Source organism: Corvus moneduloides, chromosome Z, assembly GCF_009650955.1.
Source record: "Corvus moneduloides isolate bCorMon1 chromosome Z, bCorMon1.pri, whole genome shotgun sequence".
Taxonomy (NCBI): Eukaryota; Metazoa; Chordata; class Aves; order Passeriformes; family Corvidae; genus Corvus; species Corvus moneduloides.
Genome location: NC_045511.1, coordinates 48,249,066 through 48,273,617, shown reverse-complemented (window position 1 = coordinate 48,273,617; position 24,552 = coordinate 48,249,066). Strand labels below are relative to the sequence as shown.

The window sequence follows — 24,552 nt, the reverse complement described above, 5'->3', positions numbered from 1 at the left end:
CCCTCTTTAGGAAGTGGAGGAGTTAGGGAGTCTTTTGATGATCTAGAGCTTGACAATGGTGATGAATGGGTAAAATACGCCTTCTTGAAATATGTTATGCCCTTTTCTAAATGCATTTATTGACTCCAAACTAAGGAGAACTCCAAACAGCAGGGAAAACCTAATGACTGTCAGACTTCAATAAATGTACTAGAGTTGGAAAGGCATCTAAATGAAACAATATAAAGACAATGCTGGCATTAAAAAGATTTTATGTATTATTGCCATTGAGCACATTTCTTTCTAATAATTTGTGAACTGTTTTAATCTATCTGAAATATATAGACTTAAAAACCCCCAAGATACAACAGAAAAAAAAAAAAAAAGACAAAGACTGAGAACAAGTCATAAAATGGCCTGTTTCAACTACAATCAGTTTCTATAACATTATATTAATATATTTTTCCATTTTCTTAGTTTGACTTTTTAATGCACCTTTGACAAATTAATGTTATTATGCTTCTCTTTGAGCAACAGAATTAGAACTGTAGCACTTAAAATACTAATTTGTCAATTTGTAATCAAATTTCTGTGAACAAGATAGAGATGGTCCAGTTTTGCTTCACTACTATCTTCACTTACCCCACATATCTAGGGAAACAACATAATTAAATTCAGGTGAATACATATTATAAATTAGCCCACAAAATCAAATCAAGTAGTGAATGCTAGGTACAATGCTTAAGTTAGCATTGGTTACAAAATTTTCTTCATCTAGACAATGATTAAACTAATTATTGAGTTAATAATTTATGACTACTATTATTAAATGCTTTAATCAGCACTTTTTATGTTTATCTCCTTGGTTTTGAGCCTATTAAGTTTCAACACTTCTTTATAATTATGAAATGATTTTTCTTGGCATGGTTATTTTTTTCAATCACAGCTTCAGTTCCCATTGACAGGACGTGTCAATTTTGTCTCCATTTTACTATTTAACATTTTACAAAGTTACTCATTCTGCGTTCTTTACTTCCTTCTCTTAAATAAAAAATTTAAAATGTATTTCTGTTGACGTTGAAAGATTTCTACTTGCTGCATTCCTAATTGGCTTAGGATCACTTACTTAGTTCTTATTTAACCTGTCTTGGAACTCCTTTTACACTTGAGGATTGTTCATGCAGAGAGAATAATAAATAGCTGTACCCCTTTGTAGCAGGGATTTAAATTGCATGTAAGTGGAATGTGTGTTCTAAAATTAGTCTTCTTATGGTTGTTTGGTTACACTTCGGAATACTTTTGAAGTATCCTTAAGAGTTTTGCTCTTTCTTATCATAAAACAGCCTCAGTAAGATACTTCAGATGAAGTTTGAATATGAGAGATGAATTTTAAATACTGTCTTTAAGGCGAAATTTAGAATTGGAATCACTGATCCATGGTGCATGACCTGGAGGAGAAAAAACCATCATTTCAACAAGGGATATTTGAATTTAAGAAGGGAAGCTGAAGGTTCTTTTCAAAGATTAGATTAAAAAAGCAATAAGTTTTATTCTTCTGAAAATGGGAGATACAAATGGTGAATTATATTTCTTCAGAAAAATTAGTAAAATACTATTTCTTCTCCACTGACAGCTGTGGTATGTGTAAATGGTGTAAATGACACTGGACAGTTTATTGTGATGCCTAATTCAATTCCATGAACTGTACTCATGGATATCATGCATCATGAATATCAATGAAAATTAGAAAAATTGTTGTACTTGGTTTGTGTGGCAAGGTTTTTGTAGTGGGGGCTATGGGGTGGTTCTGTGAGAAGCTGCATCCATGTCCAATAGAGCCAATTCCAGGTATCTCCAAGCTGAACCCACTGCTGGCCAAGGCTGAGCCCATGAGCAATGGTAACAGCACCTCTGGGAAAACAGAGTTAAGAAGGGAAAAAAAATGGCTGTGAAACAGCAGCCAGGAGAAATGAGTGAAACTGTGTGAGAGCAACTGCCCTGCAGACACCAAGGTGGAGGTGGAGGTGTTTCTCCAGGTGCTGGAGCTCATATTTCCCTGCAGCCCGCGGTGCAGCCTGTGGAGAGGCCGCTGTGCCCCTGAGCCCATGGAGGACCACAGGGCAGCAGAGATCCACCTGCAGCCTGTGGAGCACCCCACACCAGAGCAGGTGGAAGTGCCTGAAGGAGGCTGTGACCCTCTGGGAAGCCCCCACTGGCTACAGCCCCCATTCCCTCTCCCCCTGTGCTGCTGTGGGCAGGAGGCAGAAAAGATCAAGAGCCCGAGAAAAGGGGAGGGATGGGGGAATGTGTTTTAAGATTTTGCTTTTATTTCTCATTCTCATTCTGATTTAATTGGCAATAAAGTAAATTAATTTTTTCTGCAAGTTGAATCTGTTTTATCCCTGTCAGTAATGGGTGAGTGATCTCCCCCTGTTCTTATCTCTAGCCATGAGCCTTTTGTTATATTCTATCACTGCTGCCCAGCTGAGGAAGGGAGTGATAAAGCAGTGGGCACTTGGCAGTAGATGCCACAGTCAACCCAACACATCTGTTAGAGGAATTGGATCTAAAAATGAAACAGACAATTATATGCATGAAAAATTAACAGAAAGTATCCCATGGATATTTCCAAACTAGGGACAAAACACTGTCTTTGTTATTTTCTTAAGTCTAGCACAATCTAGAACTCTATGATGAAAAATAAGAGCATCCTGAAGAATATCGGAATAGATTCTGGATCTCCCTTAAGCACTCCTGTGCTGTGACACTTCTAGGACTTTTCAGGTAGCTTACCAGATTGTTCCTGTTAAATTTTCAGACCTTTTCAGTAAAAGTAGTAGGTCATAGTCTGTGTGAAATTGTTGGTGATAGAAATTTCCAGACTGAAAATGGCTAACGGCTTTGAAATCTAAAGATGCTGTCAATGGGTACATAATGACTTGTCTTTGGTCTCATGGTCTTCTACTGTTTGGCTGCTCACCTAGCAAATATTGCTCATACTGAAGAAAAAAGAATTACCAAACCCTAATTATTTGGAAGGAGAAAAACTTTCAGTCAACATTTGAGGGGGGGAAAAGATTCTGTAAAGATGAGAATATTTCATGGGCTCTGTTTTTCAGTGTTCTAGTATTCTTAGAGACCTTTCATTTTTCTTACTTATTGAGAGACAAGATGTCTTAAAGGTTACTCTGTGACCGATATTTTAACTTAAATACTTTCAGCAAATGACATCTCCTTATGATAACGTTGAAGGAAATCTCTTATATGATCAGTTTCCCTTTATCACTTTTTAATTTCCAGGAAACTCCTTGTATCTTGAAAGAGCTAGCAAGTTAAACACCAAGTTAAACTATGGGTCTGATTCAGAACCATGAGTCAGTAAGAAGAGATGTTTTCCCTTTCTTTGAAGGGATAACTTCAGTGGATTTCAGATCTTGTCCCAAGTGACTACAGACATATTCCTACATGTCTGCAAGGAGGAAGATTATCCACACAGTTCAGGTTGGATTTGAACAGCAAACACAGTGGATTTTTGTCATTTAACCAAAGAGAATGGTATCATCTCAGCTTGCATAACCTGGCAGGTCAGTGAAAAACTGAGAACCTTGGTCTCCCAAATTTTAGTTCTTTTATCTATGCATTAGGCTTTGCTGGTCTTAATAAATTTGAAGACATTTTCTTTCTTTTTTTGAAGAGAACATTAATGAAGCTGAATGTGCTGTATAATATAAGAGTGGAGAAATCAAGGACAAAAAAATGTCAGGTCCCTCCCCCCCGCCGTGTAGCCCTGGGAGAGGGGCCCTGAGGGCACAGACACGGGGTTTCCCTGCCCCTGGTCAGCCTCGTTCCCCATTGGTTGTTTTGTGTTCCCTGCGCGGGCAAGGACCCTCGGGTCCCGGGATTGCCGCAGTTCCTCGGCAGAGCTCGGCCATGCAGCTGGAGAAATAAACATCTCTGAAACATCTATCAAGAATCAGTCCATATAGATTTCTTTTCCATGGGCCTTGCTGATTGATACGTGTGTTGCAGTTTCCCCACTGTAACAAAAAAACATCAAAATACATCTGTAGTCTGTGATAAGTGGTAGCAAAGATGCTAAAATGAGATATTTTTTAGAGTATTTTAAGAAAAAGTCACTTGGGTCTGTTATTCCAGTTTGGGTTGCTACCAGATCTACTGTTAATAATGGGATATATACAGCTAATAAATTTATTTAGACTTCATAGGTTAAGAGTAGGCAGGAGCACATCCAATGAAAAACTAAAGGGAAAATGGACTCAGAGATGACTTGGGGGTTGCACAGGTGTTTGGATCAACTTGTCGTGTGCTAAGGGTACATAGTAAGTGTCCTTCAGACATTAAGTGAAGAAAAAAAGGAAAAGAAGCATGTTCTGTGTAATAACATTCTTTCCCAATTCCTCTATCACAACTGAAAATGTAAATGTAGTTACGAGAAAGCAAGTGGAAGTCTCAGAGTAAGCATCAGCAATGTAGTTACGTGGTCCTAATGAACTAATAATGACAAAAAGCACTAGTGCTGTTCTGCCCTGAGGGAATGACATTAATCAAAAACTGCTGGCACTCAGTCACTGTTCTAACTCAGGGTTATATTTCTTCCCATAGATATGTGATTTCTAAGATTATATCTGTACACATGCATAACCTAATATTCTTGGAAAATTCCTATTGTTATAGAAAAAAAGAAAATGAAGGTCAAATACATCTCTACGATTGTGACGCTAAAATCTAGTGATGCAAGTCACATTCAAGTATCTGTGCTAGCCTGTACAATAACTCCTCACAGAGGATTAAATTAGAAACTAGTCTTTGCTGTTTTCTATGAATAACAGAACATGAATAATATGTATATAGCAACTACCTAACAAAAAATAACAGATATGAATATTACAGTGCCAAAGACCACAATATTGAAAGTGTGCTAAAGCTGGTCCTTAAGGCATATATAGATGATAGTGATACATGGAAAAGGCAGTCTATCAAGCAGTAATCTATACTTGCATTTGTATGGATTTGCTCACACAGACTATTTCTGTAATTGGTAACACTGCCAGTATGAGTTAGCATCTGGTCTTAGATGGACTAGATGGACAGAGAGTTAGAGACAGTTTTTTTAATCTCATTATGGAGATGGATAACTTTAATAGAAGGATTGTATGACTTGCCCACGGATGCTTTGGAATGATAAAGACATTAGTTTACTCCTCCACATTCCATTATGGCATCCTATCCAGAACACATTATATACAAAGGTACCTTTGGAGCTAATTATCACGTGCTGTGAAGTTCATTTGCTTCTAGACAGTGTTTGCTGTGTTATATATATTGGGTTCTTTTTCCTTCTAATTGATGTGCAGATTGTATGTGAGCTGTTTTTTAAATTTCTAAATTCTCAAAATTGTGTAAAAAATTACAACTGTCACAAAGATGAATAGACTCATTTCTCCCCCTCACAAAGTTTATGTAAGTTACTGTTTGAGTGAAAAGTACTTAAAAGACAGTTAAATATAGGATACAGAACTGCAGAACTGAAATCCCTGAGCTGAAAGGGACCCAGTAGGATCACTGAGTCCAACTCCTATAAGGCAAAGTAAAGACAAGTCATCTTCTTCTTGAACACCAACAGACTTGGGGCCATGACTACTTCCCTTGGGTGCTTGTTCCAGTGCTTGACCACCCTCTCATTGAAGAACTTTTTTCTAATATTCAGTCTTACCTTCCTGAGGTATTTCTTATATCCGCTTTACCATTCCCTTGTGTCTTAACACCAGACATCAGAGAGAAGAGATCACTCCACTCCACTCCTTTAGTACCTGTACCAAAGTGTTTTCTTTGAGGTGCTTCAGGAGTTTCCTGGACCTCTTTGTGTCTGCTGTATGACAGACTCAGTTAACCTCTGGGAATCTGAAGTCACCTGTAAGGACCAAGAGTAACTGGTCTGGAGATTTCCATCAATTCAATTTAGAATAATACACTGGTGCCATCATCCTGGCTGACTGATCTGTCCTAAACTCCCACAATAACATCTGCTTTATTTACTTTTCCTTTAATCCTTACCCAAAGGTTCTCAACCATGTCACTCCCAGCTGTAAACACTGTACAGTCTGACCCCTCCTTTACATGTGGTGTTACCCCTCCGCCCTGACTGCTCTGCCTCTCTCCTGAAGTGTCTATAACTGTCCATTCAAATAATCCATTGAGCTTTGGAGCATGAGTGTTCCAAAGATACAAATCCCTTATGTGTACATTAATTTTGCCACCATCCCCAGAAATTTTGTATGACCTCCCTCACCAGGAAGGCAAAATCAAAGGCTTTCACTCCATTGAGGGACATGGAGTGAAATTCTCTAGGAGATACCCAAAGTGAAAAATTGATTTTCTCTCTGACCTTACTTTGGAGCTCAACAATTTTGTGTTCAATGAAGTCAGTCTATAAGGACACCAAAACCAGAAACTTGACCCAGTTGCCCATTTTGGTCATCTCTCAAAGACTCATTACTTTATTGGTGCAGATTAAAACAAGAGTGAAAGTGCAGCAAAATATGCAGTGGTGAAACATCTGTGTTCTTTTTCACAAGCTAAATCACTTAAGAAATTTTGTACAGAATGTAAAACTGAAATGCAGAAAAGGCCAGATTATGTATTGCATTGCACAATCAGCTTTTTATCAAGTATCCAATGCTCACTGCAAATTAGCTTGTACACTGAATGCAAGTATATGTTCCTTTCATGCCACTGGAAAGCTCACCAGACAGTGACAGAAATGCTACCCACATTTTAAGTGGTTATCAAAAAGAACTGCAGACAAGACACAGTGTGGACACAATTTATTTTTCCTAGTCTTGTTTAGAAGAAAAGATCTCCTTTGATTTTTCATGAGGGAAAAATGAACTAGCAGATATAAATTCTTCTAAAGTAAATGTGTGATACATAGCTTTCTACTTTGATTCATCAAGGAGTTATGCTCAGAGGTATTCCTGTGAAAAGCTTTTCAGTTGTGCTTAGGATTTCTATTGCAATACTTCTCAGTGGTAAACAAAGGACTGTTACTTTCTTATACAGTTTTTAATATTATTTCTGGTACTAGTTATTAGAATTTAATCATCCATTTAGTCTTTAAGAAATAGGAAGCTGAAACGATGGAATATAAATAGGTAACTCTTTATTTTCAGTGATCTTCACACAATTGTAAAATGTGCACCATGTCTCTTAAGATCAGTCAGATGCGTTATTTCCCATATAGTGGCCAATCTTCACCTGATCTTACATGTTTTCTGTTAATAGCACTCAGCAAAGTGAAAAAAGGATATATTTTAGGGATAACAAGCTTTAAATTAATTTTCTTAATCCTACTTCATTACATCTTGCCCAATTAGGGCAGTATTATTAATTGAAAAAAAATAAATAAATTCACACTACACAAGACATTCTGGTTTTTTTTGTCTCTAATGCATAAAGTGATGCTGGACCATACTGCACATGGCTACTGCTAAATATATTTTTAATGTGAAAAATAAAATTCAGGTAAAGTGCCTAGATGAAATGCCTAGTCTAAACCAACAGAATGTTTCTGTAGGCATAATAAAATTTATTCAAAGTTTGCAATCTCTGCCTGTGTATACAGAGATGCTGACTCAATTACGTTTTGTGTGAGGTCTCCTTCTTTCACCTTTGTTAAAAAGCATATAACCATTACTGGAAATACATGAGATATGGAAGCGTAAAGTGTGGCCATTGTCATTATTACTTATAATAAAATGGCCATGAATATTACCTATTTAGATTTTCACAGTGTTGAACGCATCTAGTGTGGCAGGAGAATGCACAGATTCAGAGCTATGTAAGACCATTGTAAATCAATCATAGTTGGTTGGGTTTTTTTTCCTTAGTACTAATTACTAGATGCTTCAAAGAAGGATCAGTGTTCCTTTGTACAAAATATTGACATATATTAAAGGAAAACAGTGTTTCTTGCTCTCTTCTTCACTACTAATATATACTAAGATATGTCAATTATCAACTATCTGTCAGGCATAGCACTCTTCCAAATCCTCACTTGACTACAAGCCTAGGATAAGTGTTGGAGACTAATTACTGCAAATGACAGTGTTTAATTTTATTATAGAATATTGCATTACTGAATATTCTGCATGTTAAATACTTTTTCCCAGTCCAATTAACTGATTCTTGAAAACCTAAGAACTTTGTCTTGCTAGTGCAGTCTAATACTTTTAAAGTATTCTAGCCTGGATCCTTCCCTTCTGCTCTTGCTTTCATAGCAGAATCAGAGAAACATTTTAAAGTCTTAAATTCTGTGTTTAAAGTGGGCAATGCCCAAAGACTAAACAAGATATAATTTATTTTTTTAATATTTTACTTTTCTTCCATACCTCTTTACTGGTAGTGAGGATTTTAGTTTTGCCTTCAATATAAATTCTCTAAGGTTATAAAAGCGGTGTGTAAAAATCAATAGTACTCACAGTCCTGGATAAGCAAAATTTAGCAGTGCCTGTATTTTTTCTTTTGCAACCTGTAAATAACCTTGAAAAAATTAGAATGAGGCAATTTGGATCATAGTGAAATGCAATCAGAACAACTAGATTGCAAAGGACACTGGTCTCAAGACATACATTTTTAGTAATAGACAGAATTGTACGTAGATAATTTCCATATCATTCCACCTCCAGGGAGAATACATACACTGCATTAATTTGCAAGTTAATACATTCTGCTGTATGCTAATATGTCAAGCCCCAAAAATCTTTCCACGGGAAATCAATAAGGCCTCTAAAAAAAGTTCTAAGAATTTAATATATTTATTTAAAATTCTAGACTCTTTCATTAGTTGCTGATTCAGAAATTATTTCTAGTATGTTCTGGTGCTTGTCTTTTCCTTGGATAAGATTTTAATAGCAAAATGGTAAGTGAATGATACAGCAGTGTAAATTAAAATAACATCTAAAAGTATGTTCTAAAGGAATTGAAAACTTTACTCGTATTGCTAAAATTAATGATCATTACACCACAGAAGCACATCCCTTTCCAGGTATTCTCTCACTTTTTTTTTAACTGCAGTTTTACATTCAGAGCAACTTACTGAAAAGACAGGAATGGTACTAGAAATATTTTTTTAAAAAGCAGAAATTTTGAAGATTTGTTGTTTTTCCTACTTTATTCATCCAAAAAATGCAATGAAAACTTTCTTACTGGTGCTGTATATTGCCAAGAAGAACATGCAGCATTACAGAGTATTAGCACCAGGTACTTTTAAAGTGCTTTATCTGTTTTAATACAGAAAAATAACCTGTACATTAAGGATGGATCTCTTGAATAGAATAATTTACCTTTTAATTGCATGTAACCAGGGCTCCAATTAGGAATTTTTGGGGCTGAAGTCACACAATGCCTACTTGCACTGATGGGTGGTGGATTCCACCCTAGGCATTAGGCAAGATCACATGAATGCCCCAGAATCAAGGGCTGAAATGTGTTAGTGAGAAGAATGTTTTAATGAGAAGAGACACTGACAAATGTTGACGACTTATACTAAAACAGAAAAAGCAGTAATCTAAAAGTATTTTATTTTACTGGATATCTACATATTCAAATCTGGTTTATTTGCATTCGGTTTTCACTGTATTGTATTCCGGGGATAACTGACATATTTTTGTGATTTCTTAACATTAAGTAATTCCTGCCTCGATTTTATATTATTAAGGGATTTTTAACATCATAAAAATTATAATCTTCACCCTGCCATGCCTGAAAAATGTAAGCAGTCCTGGTGAAGTCAACAGAATAATTCATGTGGAAGAAAAGCTATTCATATGTTTGGGAGCGTTCAGGTCTTAAATTTTTTGCATGACTTCTTCTCAATAGTGAGAACGCGTATAACTTTACAATTGGCTCACAGTAATTCTACATGGTAGAGAAAAGTATGTCCTCTCCAGATCAAAAACTGTTATAGTGGGAAAGGAAATTATACCTGGTGACTATTCCATATTTTTGTTCCATGACAAAACAAACTAATTGCATATGTTACTGGAGAAAAAGAATTTTAGATGAATAAAAATAATTAATTTTCAAGTGAAAGGTGGATTAAATTATCAACGCGAATGCTTGATAGCATTCCAACCTTCCACATTTTTTCTATTGACTTTAAAAAGACTTCAGATTAGGACATGAATTACTTAATTTCTTTCAGATCAAGCTACATCAGTATTAAGTCACCCAGTTCTATCTTCCTCTTTTTTTGGCACAGAAGTTCACCTGCAAGTATTGATTATATACTTCAGGTAAACTCATATTTCTATAATTCTCTGATATAGTTGGCAAATAACATAATATTATAAATATTATCCCCATAAAGAAGATGGGGATTTTTCCCCCCTCGGTTTCCAGCAGTATAGAATTTATAGACTGACATAGTACTAAAAGCAAGGGTGAGTTTTGGGCTATTTGCCCAATTATATGGCCATTGGAAATCTTTTGGGAAAAGATTAGACTAGCATTGGCTTGAATTAATGTAGGTGTAATCGTGAGACAGGGTGTTGGAAATTGTGATCTTTAAGGGCCTCTTAGAACATTATTTTTTAATTTAGCTGTGTCTAATTTTTACATACGTACAATACATGCACTGACAATTTAAAATTGGTGATTTTAAGATTTAATTAATTTATGATTTCAAGAAATTACATGAGTATAGGTCACAAAATTCAGGAACAAATTTATTAGAAGCGAAAAAGCAATGTTAGACTGCTTTATCCAGCTGCAAAGCAGGAAAAAGTGCTGGTATATTTTCCCAAGAAGGCTATGAAGTTGAGGAGAGGGGGGAATGATTCCTTTGAATAGTTCAGATGGAGGATAAAAGAATCTTTTGGCTGAATATTAAAAATACACTTGGTATGCAATGTTAATTAATTTTGGCAACACTGTGTGTGGACACAAAAAGTAGTTCCCCTTGCTGTAATTGCTTAGCTGTTTTAGGTTTTTTTATTTGGTTGATTGGTTGGGGTTTTATGTTCTTTTTTTGCTTGTGTTTGTTTTGTGACAATGATCTAAATAACTAAGAAAGTAGTTCAAAATTTTTACAGTGGGCTGAGAATGGATAGCATGTTAATGGCATAACAGGAATAAGAGAAGACTTCATAGTTTCTTCAAATTCTCAAGGTTCTACTTTTTTAGCCTTGCCAGAGAAAAAAACAAACCACTAACAACTAGTGAAATAATTGAGAATTTACTCTACACAAATATAAATAGTGTAGAATATATGGAACTTTATAGAATTTGAAGAATAATAACAGCAGAGTTAAAGCTATTAGGGTAAGTGTAAAATATATATTTATCTTTATACCGTGTAGCCTATATCACAAGCAGTGCTACAGCTTCTTGTTTAGATTTTGTTAATCTGAGCGATGCCTTGGTAACTTAGACCCTTAAACTTTTTCTTTTTTCCTTCTTGCGTTTCAGACTGTGACGGGAAGTAAAATGCATACATTGCACACTGCCTGAGCTTTTATTAACTACACTAAGAACAAATAAGACACACTTCTCTCACAACAAAAGTATTTTGGTCCAGACACCTTAAAGGATTTCCTTCCTCCACTCTCTCTGTCTTCCCAGCAGAAAATAACTTCCTATATTTTCTTTGTCTTAACACTTATCTTCATTATTCCTCAAATTCAACAACTTCAAAAACATTAGAGAGCCATATCCTGCTAGATAGCTTCTATTGTCCATGAAGTGGACATTCACACTCTTTCGAACCTTTAGATATGCAGTGAAAGTGGGATTGGATGCCGTTATGCAGTGTGGGGTTTGTCTGAAACTACACTGAGGGATTTTTTGTCCCACACAGGAAAACAAAGATATGAACTTAAGGCCTATTTAAATGGGAAAAAAAATATAACTTAGCTGCAGTGTTTTGAAAAAGAGCAAACTGCTTACTCTTTGAAAAGAGTATTTTTTTTTGAGTCAGATGCTGAGAGATAAATCTTCAGTGGTACAATTGCTTTCTGTACTATACTTAGTGTGATGGAATTTCCATTTTTTCTTAAGATAAATGTCTTGTCATTTGCCTTTTCATCTTCTAGTGTCACTTTTTTTCAAAACAAAAGGTAACTACAAACCCAAGCTTGATCTGTACTTTAAATGTATCTTAGAAATGTGTACCAGTCTGATTTTTTAGATGATCTAATGATAAAAATTCCTGCATCTTATACGGCCAAATTTTGCCAGCTGAAATGCCAGGTGAACTTCCAGACAAACAAATGTGAAATGATGGACCTGTGGCAAAAGAACCCTAGTTTCACACATAAAAAGGCAGGCTGATCATAGCTATGCAGAAGATGGACCTTATTTTATGTGCAAAACTTCAACTTAATGCTCTATATAGGCCAAAACAAAAGAAAATTGGAAATTAAAAATTGTTTGAAAAGTAATACAGAAAGAACCAACGAGGATCATCCTGATCCCCGTATCTCGGAAGAGATGTATTGGAATTGTAGAAGATTCAGAGGAGGGTAATAAGGATGAACAATGCATGTTACAGTTTCTTTACGCTTCTTTACAAGGAACAAAAGAATAAGGTGGGATTTTTCAGTCTGGAAAAAAATCCCCAAAAAAACAAAGAACCCCTCTTCCCCCCCAAATCAGTTTAGTAAGGGTTATGTCAGGGGTTGCAAAACCACTGGTGGCATAAATTAAGCAGGACTTCTAACAAGAGTAAAGGCCAAGAAGAGCCAGGTTCAAAATAAGCAAAATTCTTCACAGCAGCTACATTTTCTGTGAATCTCCCCACTACAGGATGTTGTCAGTGCATAGACACGACATGACTTCAAATGGAGCCTTGAGTACATTGCAAAAGAGATCTATTGAGGGTTACCAAACAGCAAAAGCAAAGAAACTTGCTGCAGTGGCCCAGCCCACTTCTGGGTTGTGGCAGTCAAATGTCAATCAGGCCAAGGCCATCCCATGGGTAGATTTCCCGCCCAAGACAGTGAGTCAGAGGGTGGGTTAATAGGCGGCACAGAAGTTTAAGCTGCATCCCCCTGGATAGCACTGTGACTTAAACCGCCTCCCCCTGTTCTAGAAAGTTCTTCCACATTTGGTTCGTTATTGGCTCCCTGTTGTAACTCCCGCCCCTCTGTTACACCCATTGGTTGCCATTGAATTGTTTCCTCCCCTTTACTAGTGCCCTATTGGTTCCTCCCCTTTTCTGCGCCCTGATCCACCCCCTATAAAATCCCCTGCACAGTCCCTCTCCTTGTCTTTTTGGTCCCTGGACACCCCACCGCATAAACTTTTTGGAACCCATAACAAAAGGTCCTCTCTGCTTCTTTGCCTCCGGGTGACGCAGGCCCAGACCAACAGCCTCCTGCTGTGCCTCCTCCGACAAGGAGCCAGCACACGCGCCCAGTAAGCGCAAATTCCCACTGAGGACGTACTAAGGACGTCTGTGGTAAAGATGCTGCGTCCCCTCTGACTGAGGGCACACCCAGGACAGCAGTGTCAGGAACTCCCTGACCTGAAAGCAATTAGTGACTTGGAAAATATGTGGGGGCAGTTTTATATGTGACTGCTATGTTCTTACTAATCCCTGGGCAGTGATGGTTCAGGTCCTTTGGACAAATAACAAAAATCCTGTGGAATGCTGTTTGCATTTGTTCTCATATAAAGGCCAAGGGCTGATTTCAAAACATGCTTCAGGCCGGAGCAGGTGGAAACTGCTCAGTGTATCTTTAAATCAGACTGGTATTATCTTAAAGAGTTTCTTCAGATGGGGCTTCTATGAATACAAAGCGGTTATAAGGTGCCTTATCAATGTAATTTTCCTAGGGGAAAGCTTTGGGAAATTTTCTAAAAGTCAACTTTTTTTTCCAGATGGAAATGGGAAGCATTTGATGACACCTCTGGGCAGTAATACATCTTTGTCTTCAAAAGGAAGAAAAACGGAGGAAAAATTAAGAAATATATAAACTAGTTAATTCAGGGATCCACTAGCTGCTTCAAGACAGCATATTCCATTGTCTCAATTGCTCATACAAGATTATAAATCAGGATATATTTTACCTTTGTAACCTTTAGAGACAGAGTATAACTAAGGATAAAATATGATTCTTAGAACTAGAAATTTGCTTGCATGATTTTTGAATTGACAAAAAAAAATTCAGAAGTTTAACTAATTGAAGTAATAAATCCATTACTGGGACACCAGTACACCCCTCCCCCCCCCCGCAACAAACAAACAAAATCAACCCCCCAAACAAGCAAACTTTCCGAAACTCAAAAGAAAACAAAACAAACCTCAAACATGTCTAATAACATATAGCAACTATTTGTAAAAATAAAAAAGCTCGTATTGTATTTATCTTATCTTTCTACCTTTCCCCACACAATCCTTTTCTTTTTCAGTACAGCAAACAGCTGCCAGAATTTGTAGATTACAAATGCAAGGATTTTCACAAAGAGCGATTCATAGAAATGTCCTTGATCTTGTAATAGTAATCATCCTCTGAGCTTAGCATTTATATACCATACAATAATATACTATTATTCTTCATGAATAAAGAAGGTGAGTTTTGTGGAAATGCCCATGTTTTCAGCACATCATTGGCAAGTATCCAGAGAAAATTATATAATAGCAGCAACATAGAGAGACCTTAAAAACAGGTTTTATTGAATTAATGAAAAGGTAGTGATGTTACGGAAGCCAAGCTATTTCATCCCTTATGTTCCATCTGATTTTATAAGTGGTTTCTATTTCTGGATTGGGCAGGTGATCTTATTTTGTCCTCCAAATCCATGTGAATCCAATTTTCAGAAATTTAATACTCATATCTTAAAAAGATACGTAGCACTTCTTTAGGGTCAAAATTAGTGGAAGAAACTCATATGAATCAATAGCATAGATAGAAACCTAAATAAAGACAAGAGAATCTCCTTTTGAATGTGTTTTAACAACAAAGTTATTTTTTAGGTTCAGTTCTTCCTTAATTTTCTATCTGTAAAATACAGTCCATTTTTCAGAGAAATGTAAGATACAGTGCAATATTTATATCTGGAAAACCAAGCAGAAGCAATACAAATCTGAACATGCATTTTACTACTGTAAAACTAGTTACTTCCAACAGGAAAGCATGATTTGAGTAATGATGGATATGAGTTACTTCTCTTTAACATTTTAATGTTAAATGCATTCCCATTAATTTCATAAGAGCCAGTACAGTACATAATAAGATACAAATCTTCAGAGCATTCTCTAGCTTCTACTATACAAAAGCCACTTGGGCTCGGTAGCACAGCCATAATTTTGCCATGTAGCTCTGTATCTGATCAATTACTCTATTTCAGGAAATATTTTTAGGGTCAATGAGCAGAATGCTATTGATTGGGTAGACAATTAGAAAGCCAAACCCTAATGTGACTAGTGTACTATTGATTTTCTGAAGTAGTATTCAAACAGTTAATAAACTAGAGAACAGATTTGAGGGCAGAATCTTGGGTGTAATCAAGGGTAAAAATCTAGATTCAAAGGAGTATTTGTTGCTCCTCTTCAAGGGAAAGGATTGGGGAGAACAATGAATATTAAAGCCAAATAATGAACTGTTTAGCAGCTGGCATAAAAATAAAGTACAGTTTCCAGTGTAGTTTGTGATATATTAGCAAATGCAGCATTTTAAAAACCTTGAACCTTACTACCTACTCTTATGAAAGAAAATGTTGCAGAATAGCTTGAAACACTTAGTTTATTTGTACTTCCTTACTGTTACAGTAAGAGAGGGAAATAATCACAAAGATCCAGTGCCTGAAAAAGATTGAAAAAATTTACATCACAGCAGTATTCTTCTGGGTTTTGGTTTAGGTTTTTTTCATTATTTTTCCAGAATTACGGAGACACTACTAAAACATACTGAAAACAGAAAATGGGATAAACAGAATATAAGGAATCTTATACTGATGAAAAAGAAAAGTTACTCTTAAAAATACTCTATATTAATAAAAACCCCCTCAATTAAAAAAAAACCAACCTGTATCAGCTTTAAATTAAAATACTTAAAATTGGAACCATAGGATGAAAACCACAAAGTAGCTTTATAATGAAATCAATACATTTCTTTCTAAATATTCTGAGAGAAGTGTCTAGTTTTATTTTCAACATTTACTGGGAAGCTCAGCTTTGAAAGTGCTTATGGGACAGAAAACCTTTTCAAATGCCTCTTTAATTTTTTGCCAAAAACTTTCAATCTCCATGTTTTCTTGTCCCTGAATTTTGAGCTTTGATGATCACTCCTACTTAAATGAAAAAATACGTGTGTTCTGTTCAACCTCTTGGATAAATGACAACGTGATTACAATAGGTTAAGCAGGTCTATGATTAAATGCTTAAAACAAACAAAATCCTCTCTGTACATGAAGCAGCCTTAGATCAACAATCAGATCACTGATCAGTATCTCAAACTCCAGAATTCTAGCATTTTGCCAAAGTGCATGATCTTCTGTACCTTATCATGTGGTTCTTACGTATGTGGCCTTTTCAGTCCTTTCACTTGACCTGACTCACGTATTTTTCATTATACAATTTAATGGGCTAATTCACCAGTTGTATGGAAACAGATTTAGATGCAGTTGAGGCATATCAGCAATGAAGGTCTACATGTTCTCATGTCCTCTTTTTGCTTGGTTTTTTTTCCACTTTTCTTTTTTTTTGGTGCAATTCTGATTTCCAGCAGCTTTTAAAAGCTCATTTTTGTCCATTACTATGGAGGGAATCAACCTGATCCCAGAACTTTTTCACATCTCTCCCTCATGTAGGATTACTATTCCCCAGTTATGGGGAGTTCTTCCAAAGAAAAATGGTGGCTAACAAATGGCTGAGCAGTTAGCTCAGCCAAGAATTTCAGGATTGTGAAGAGAAAGTAGTATAACATTTGTACGTGAGTCAGATGACATAAACAGCTGAAGTGAGTAACTTTTTTATTTCTATTTATTCTATCTATTTTTTATGATTGTATGATGTATGAGATTGATGCATTACAGGAATTCTTTAACTGGTCACGTCACCACCCTTAGCAATGACAGCACTACACCATGACCTGCACAAGCCTCACGTGTCTCTCTTACGGTATTAACAAATCTAGGTTCCTTGCTGGGCTATGTTCATAAAAGGACGATAAAATGCTCCTTGTGGTCCTCTAATTTTGGAACCTAAAAGTAGACTACAATTCCAGTCAGCAATGCATACTGCTCAGTCCAGCCAGGTAAGGCTTTCTCCTTCACATCAGCATGCTGCCAAACTGCATGAACTTTAGAACAAATGAAGGGTACCCAGGGTTGTTTGTTTTCTCTGTTTGTAGGCACACATTTGCAGCAGCCAGGAACAGATTCCCTCCACTGCCTCTCCACATAGGGCTAAAAGCTGGTGAAGTGCTGGCTTGTGACTATATACTGTACTGTGTCACAGTAATTTTTTTATCACTCGCTGGTAACTTTTAGACCAGAATAAAGAACTTAAACAAAAGGGTAATTTAACAGAATTTGGATGATCCATAAAAAAGAAAAAAATTACTGCAGCAGCTTATATTACTGCCTGTTTAGCTCTATATTTAGGTGTTGAGATCTTCCTAGGCACATGGATTAAGTTACAGGATCCTGAGTGGAAGAAATTTGAAGGGACTGTGTTTGAGATACCAGAGTGAGAGCAATCATTCTAAATGAGCTTGACTGGCTCAAATCCTATGCCAGTGAGAAAAATACCAATATTTAGAAATCAGTATGAATTTAAAACAAAGGATGGAAGGAGGAATCACATTCATTTCTTCCACATGTGTGAAATGAACAGAGATCTTAAGAAGCTGGAAGAGCTTTTAAGATGTGAAGGGAAAGCGGAACTATAATACTTAAAAGCCAGATGTTACCCCTGTGGGTTTCTAGTGCGAGAATTTAATTTATTAGTATCTAGTATTTAATTACTATTTTTGGCATGGCAAGGGGGAATAAGTTCATTAGAAAAATACAGCATAAATAAAATGGTGTAGGCTACTGGAAGCAGCTGGTGAAATAGTGCCAAATGGTATTAAAATGCAAGCTGAAATATTAGGGGGAACAAAGTATCATGTCACCTTTATAATAATGTACTTTATAAAAAGATAAAAAGTTTTGGAAAGTTAAGAGGTGTGGTACCTGGCAATTTCTGTTACTTTGCTGTGTGTGCAGGGACTGTCAAAGGATTCCTTTCCATGAGGGCAATAACGCTCAGACTAGGATTAAACACTGGAAGTACTTTTTCCTTCACTTAGAACAGCATCCATATATATACATAGCAAATTATATCACCTTTTGGGATGTTCATATGGTGGTTTTGGCTGGGATAGAGTAAATTTTCTTCACAGTAGCTAGTATGGGGCTGTGTTTCGCATTTGTGCTAGAAACACCATGTGTGGTAACACATGTATATTTTAGTAAATGCTGAGCAGTGTTTACAAGGAGCCAAAGCCTTCTCTGTCTGTTGCTCGTGGCTGCTTGGTTCCCTGCCTGCCTCTCACCACAAGTAGGCTGTGGGTGCACAAGGACCTGGGATGGGACACAGCTGGGACAACTGACCCCAACTGACCACAGACATATTCCTTATCACGTGGCGTCATGCTCGGCATATAAAGCTGGCAGAAGAAGTAAGAAGGGGGGAGGGATGTCTGGAATGATAGTGTTTGTCTTGCCCAGTCACCACTATGTGTGATGGGGCCCTACTCTCCTGGAGATGGCTGAACACCTGCCTGCATGTGGGAAACAGCAAATTAATTCCTTGTTTTGCTTTGCTTGTGGCTTTTGCTTTCCCTATTAAACTGTCTTTATCTCAACCCACAATTTTTCTGGCATTTACTTTTCCAGTTCTCTACCTTATCTTACTGGTAGGGGAGTGAGTGAGTGAGTGCTGCGTGGAGCTTGGTGGCTGGCTGGGATTAAACCACAAGAACACTATAAAGTTGAAGCCACAGCACTCTTTTTCTGTTTTATGTACTTGATGTATGGCATGGCATGTCTCTGATGCTCTTAAAAATTAAGATTACATGTAGCAATCATCCACTTTCTTCACCACTGCAGCCCAGCTGTAATTCTAACTACCCAAAATCGATGCACTTTTCTTTAAATTCTGAGATGTGGAAGACATCTTTCTCTTTTGCCTTATGTTCATCAGCCAAATCTTAGAATTACAGGTAATCAAGTAATTTGTTAAGTTGAACTAATGGCCAGTCATAACTGGAAAAATATCCTACAGCTTTTACACACAACCCCCCCCCAAACCTGCACTTACTGTTAGGTTTATGAGGCTGTATTTAGAAAAGGTTGGGAAAACCAGTATTGGTACTTGTGAATATGTGTCCATTTCTGATTAAAGTTGATGAACTTGGCATCACAGTAGTACAAGACTGTTTTTTGTCTCTGCTTAGTTGCTGGGGAGAGTGGAATGCTTGTGTCTGTCACTACTACTGCAATAGTAATTGGAACTAAGTATGTGCTCACTCCTCTTTGATAAAGGCATCTTTTACAGAGGGGAAACTTTCAAAGCAGAACACCAGCTCTCTGTACTGTCACGTATGATGCTAGAGAGGTCGAGGTGAATTGCTGGCAGAGAGAAGTTCTGAAGGTGATTCTGTGCTCCTCAGGGTAAGCGAGGAGTTAACACATTTCTGAGAATGAAAGACAGTGACGTTCCTGAGGCCTGCCCTATATACCAGCACACTGCAAAATACTTAGCATGAATACAGGGCAATAATCAATGGGCCTAAGCTGCAAGATCACAGTTAAATGTTACCAAGATCCTTCTTAATAGGACTAACAGCACAGATTGCCTATGGAGAATTTTTTGGCAAAAGTAGTTCAATGTCTACTAAGACAAGGAAGTGAAGCTTGAGCAAATGATTTCTGAAAGTTTCTTGAGGGTATATTGCTTCTAATTCTTTTTTCTACAAGGAGTTCTAGAATGTTCTCGAATGTGCCAACTTTAGCTAAAAAATTATTTTAACAACCAATATTCCCAAGAGCTGTCAGAACCTCCAACACTTACCCTTTGCATCCTCTCTCCTCCATATTTATGATTGTAAACCAAGTTGTTAACAAACTTTTAAAGTTATTTTTATGCTTTCAAATACAAAAAATACTTAAAGCCTTACACCCTCTGTGGCCTAAATGCTACTCAAATTTCAAAGTTTTTAAAATGCTAGTCTCCTGACTGGAGAACTAAAAAAGGGCCTAAAGATCTTTTCCTTTGCACGACTGTTGGCACAAAGTCGGTGGTGTTATATAGCGTTTATATATATTTTTAAATAATTACGTGGCAGCTGTTGCAGACATCAAGCGAGAGCGGGGTTCTGTCTTCCCCGTTTCCTGTACGGATACACAGGACAGGGAATGCAGGATGCCCGAGTGTGGCGAGCAGGGTAACCTCACCCACGTGTGGCGACAGTGCGAAACAAGCGGTGTGGCCGCCGCCGAGCGCGGGGAGCACAAGACGGGCACAGCATTTCTGTGAAACTGCCAGGCGCGGTTCGCCCGGCGACGAAGGATGCTGGTACTTGGGGACTCTTACCCAGCAGAGGATGCAAAAGAGCTGCGGTTCCAGGCGCCCCGCAGCTGCCGTCTGACACTGACTCAGCCACCTCTGGGCACAGGGCAATCCCTGGAAGCCAGACTTTCACTGAACAGGTGCCTTTGTCCCTACTAAGGAGACGCTTGAGGCGAGGGAAGTGCGCAGCTGGGCCGCTGCCTCCTCCGAGCGGGATCTCGGGGTTCTGACGGGAGAGCCGACGCTCAGCCTCCTTACACCGGACCCCTGCCGGCACTGGTGCCCGGCCCCGCCCCGCGCCGCCCCTCGCGGCCCCGCCCCGCCCCGCGGCGCTCTCATTGGCTGCCGGCTCTGCCCACCAGCAAGCCCCGCCCCTCCCCCGCCCTGGCGTTCGCTTCCCGCCCCCAGAGTGGCCGGCGCGGCCTGTCAATCACCCGCGCGAGGGGCGCGCGGCGCGTCCCGCCCGCCAGGGCGCCTATGCCGCGGTGGGAAGGGGCGGGCGCTCGGGGCTGCCGCCGCTTCACCTCCGCTTCGGAGCACCGCCCCGGCCGGCCCCCCTTCGGAGCCCCGCGCCAGGGGCGGGGCGGGACGGAAAGTAGTGCCCGGAGGTGAAGGGCCGAACGCCGAGAGTGCGCTCCGCTCCCCTCGGCTCCCTGGTAGGTCGCTGTCCCCGGCCGCCTTTCGGAGCGGCGTCGGTCGCGGCGGCCGCAGCACCTCCGTGGGCCGAGGCCTTGGACTGACTCCTTCCCCTTTCCCTGGCGGCCGGGGGGCGGGCGGGAGCTGCGGAGCCCCCTGTGAGCGCGGCAGCGGCCGGGGCAGAGTGAGCCGGCGCCCGTGCGGGGCCTTGCCCCAGGCGGGTGCGGGGAGCCGGGCAGAGCGCACCCCGCGGCCGCCGGCAGTGCCGCCGGGGCTCGGCCGGCGCTGGAAGGGCCCGTCACCTCCCTGTGGCTGCGCTCCCGGGTGTCAGAAGCCGTCGTTGTGAGACCTCCGAGTGCCCTCTCCTGCAGGAGTTGGTCGCGGCGGTGGGGTTCACTGGCTGGCAGCCGGTGTCGGTGGTGCTGGCGGCGGTTGGTCCGACCGAGCACTGAGCTGGGTTTGTAGGAACAAGTAAGTTTGTTTTCCTGTTCTGTAGACGCAGGTTGCTGGAGTGCGATTCTGCTGGGTTAGCAGATTAGCAGGTTAGAGGGAAATTGAGCTGCCAGTGCTCTTCTATTCTTACCTTTTATTTTGCTTTATGGGAAGTTATTTATAGGCACTCTGAATGTAATGGTTTTAAGTTTGATTAATTAAAATCTCTAGAAGTGATATTTCAGTGGTCCGCCATGGAACTTGGACAGAGCTTATTTTCAGGCATTCCTGTTCATTTTGCTGGTACGTCCTTAATGAACGTTGAAGTGACATGCAGTGTGTAAAAAGAAATTGGAATATAATCGAAGATTTTTTTTTTTCTTGCTGAATTTTGTAGTTAAGATCAGTTGTATTGACATACATAGTTAGAAATAGATACTGTGCATGTCCTTAAGCATGATTATAAGTGAAGCACACTGTTAAGCATATTAAGCCTTACTGCTTGGGTTATGACTGCTTGTAAGGATAAACAACTTATCTGCTCTTTAGACTCTCATACCTCTTCTGAACACAATTATCTAGTGAATGCGTTTTATCCTGAGCTGCATTGGGATGTTAAAATCCAAGATGGGAGTAATGCAATTTTGCTTTAAAGGGTAAAGATGAGATAGAAGTTTCTGTGCTAGCTATATTTTAGCAGATGTCTTCTCTCGACCTCAATATCCCTTAGTCAGTTTCTTTTTAATTGAGACGTTTCAACAGTTAAACAGTATTTGCAGTGGAAAAAAGTGGTATTTTGTTGTGCTGGCCTGAAATGGAGAAATTATCTGGCAAACGGCTGACTATTTACATCAGCTGAGAATAACTTTCAGCTAATGAAATTAATCTTTTTCTCTTGCCACTTTGCATCAAATAGATTGGCTTATAAAATATAAGTGAATTTCAGAATCTAGAGTATCAGTTCTCATTCATCACGTTTTCTGTAGAGCTTTTTTCTTCTGTGTGATCAAGATAAATATATTTAAGATTAATTAAGAGAATCAACCTGTTACAGTCCATATCTTAACACTTCTGAAGTTTTTCTTCCCCTAAAGTAACAGAACCTACAAAAGAGTTTTTCCTTGTCCAGCCTACTTATGTATGATTAAAAAGACTGAATTTACTTCCTGTTGTAATTTTTCAGTTTTTGGTAGTCTCATAATTAAATTAATTGCATTATTAAAGCTCATGCAGTGTATCAAATCTTAGCATCCCCACTGTATCTGCAGTTTGTTCTATGAAAATAAAGTTGTTCTTGTTTCACTAGTTACTGTGCTAAATGGTTCTGTGATTAGAAGTATCAAAGTTACATGTATTTCTGACTTGTCTATTCTTGTCTTGAAAATTTGTTTGAAAAAGACTAGGAAGTCTTATGATGTTTAAGAATTACTTAGTTTAGTTATGCCCTTGAGACAGCAATAGATGGAACATGAGGAATAGGGAAGTGACAGTGGTTACTTTTCCCCAATATCTTCTGATTACAAAAATGAACTTTCTAAGGAACAGGTACTGATCAGCTGTATTAACTGTCTTTATCTAACTTTTCTCCTGCTGAACATTTTTTTCAGTCTGCTGTAAACAAAACATATAGCTACATCTTGTTCCTCAGGCTTTTCTTTTCACTTTCAAGTGATTTTTTTAGGATGGCATACATAAAAGTGTAATTAAAAGCACACACAAACCACAGGAATAACAAAGTTTTAAGGGAGTTTGACATACTGTTTCTTTACAGTTAAAGCTCAATGATTCAACTGCAAATTAATGTCAAGAGTCCTCAGTCAACCCTCATACCTCACCTGAGGTTGTATGAGCAAAATACCTGACAGTGCTTAGGGGAAGAGTGGAACAATCCTTTTCAGCTGTGTCTGTGTTCAGATGATCTTAAACTGACTGTGATACTGGGGAATAATTCAATAATGTAAATGGAATGGTATGTTTCCAACTAATGTATGCGGGGCCTTTAACACTTTCAAAAATGTTTTGAGACTTCTATATAATTGATTTCCCATATCTATTAAAAGGTAAAAAAATAACTTTGAAGTACTTGTTTTATACTTTCTGATAGTCCTTAATTTTTTTTTATGCTATGTAGGCATTTTAATGCTTCCTCAGTGTGGCTGCAGAAACAATGCAGTGAGATCAAGCCTGATGCTGCTGAGCTTGTTTCTAAGTTTAATTCTGAGTAGCCTCCTAGACATTGTCACTGGAGTTCTAGAACGTTGTAAGCTATAGCTGAAACAGTTGGATGAACAAAAATAGGTGTGTTTAAGCTAAATAGTTGCTTAAATAAAAGCAGACTAGTAAGAAAGTAGTTAAAAGCTAGGGTGATGATCACAGATGAAGACAGTGACTGGACCATCCGTCCCTCCTTGTGATCTTAGGTAAGCCACTTACAATTTAATGTCTCTTTGGTACAGGGAGGATGTAGATGAGGAGACATCACACACCAGTCCATGCTGTGGAATTGGTTTGGATTATGGTTACTTAGGGAGATTTCTGAAAGCAGTACTTTCAAAAGAAGTTCTGAAACTCATAGTAGTAAAATATGCATTAGTTTATTTTGGTCAGATTTAGCTCACCTCTTATATTTTGTTCTAGTGTTTTATAGATGATATATTCATTGCCTTAAGTGAAAAGGATTCTTTCTAGGAAAAGGGGCAGAAAATATTTTTATATTAAATATACATATACATTAAATATATAAATATTTGTATTAAATATAAAAATAAATATATACTATTAAATACACAACAATTTTCGAATATTACAGATGTGTTTCCCAGCATATTGTTCTAAGGTGTTTATTTAACTCTGTGTTCCTTATCTCTTACAGAGAATATTTTTAAGAACTATACTCCCCGCTCTTTTTCATTCCTTTATCGGGTGTT

The 24,552-nt window shown here is 38.3% G+C and overlaps 1 protein-coding gene across 9 annotated transcripts in view; it reads left to right on the top strand.

Moving 5' to 3' along the window:
- The first annotated feature begins 21,039 nt into the window (after window positions 1-21,039).
- CSNK1G3 (casein kinase 1 gamma 3) overlaps window positions 21,040-24,552 on the top strand; it is an 82,889-nt gene continuing 79,376 nt past the window's right edge. For 4 of the 9 annotated variants that reach the window (XM_032096074.1, XM_032096069.1, XM_032096072.1 and 1 more), the window contains exon 1: window positions 21,040-21,213. The gene's annotated coding sequence lies outside the window, so the exon portion shown is untranslated. The other 5 variants (XM_032096070.1, XM_032096067.1, XM_032096068.1 and 2 more) reach the window with 2 other exon arrangements.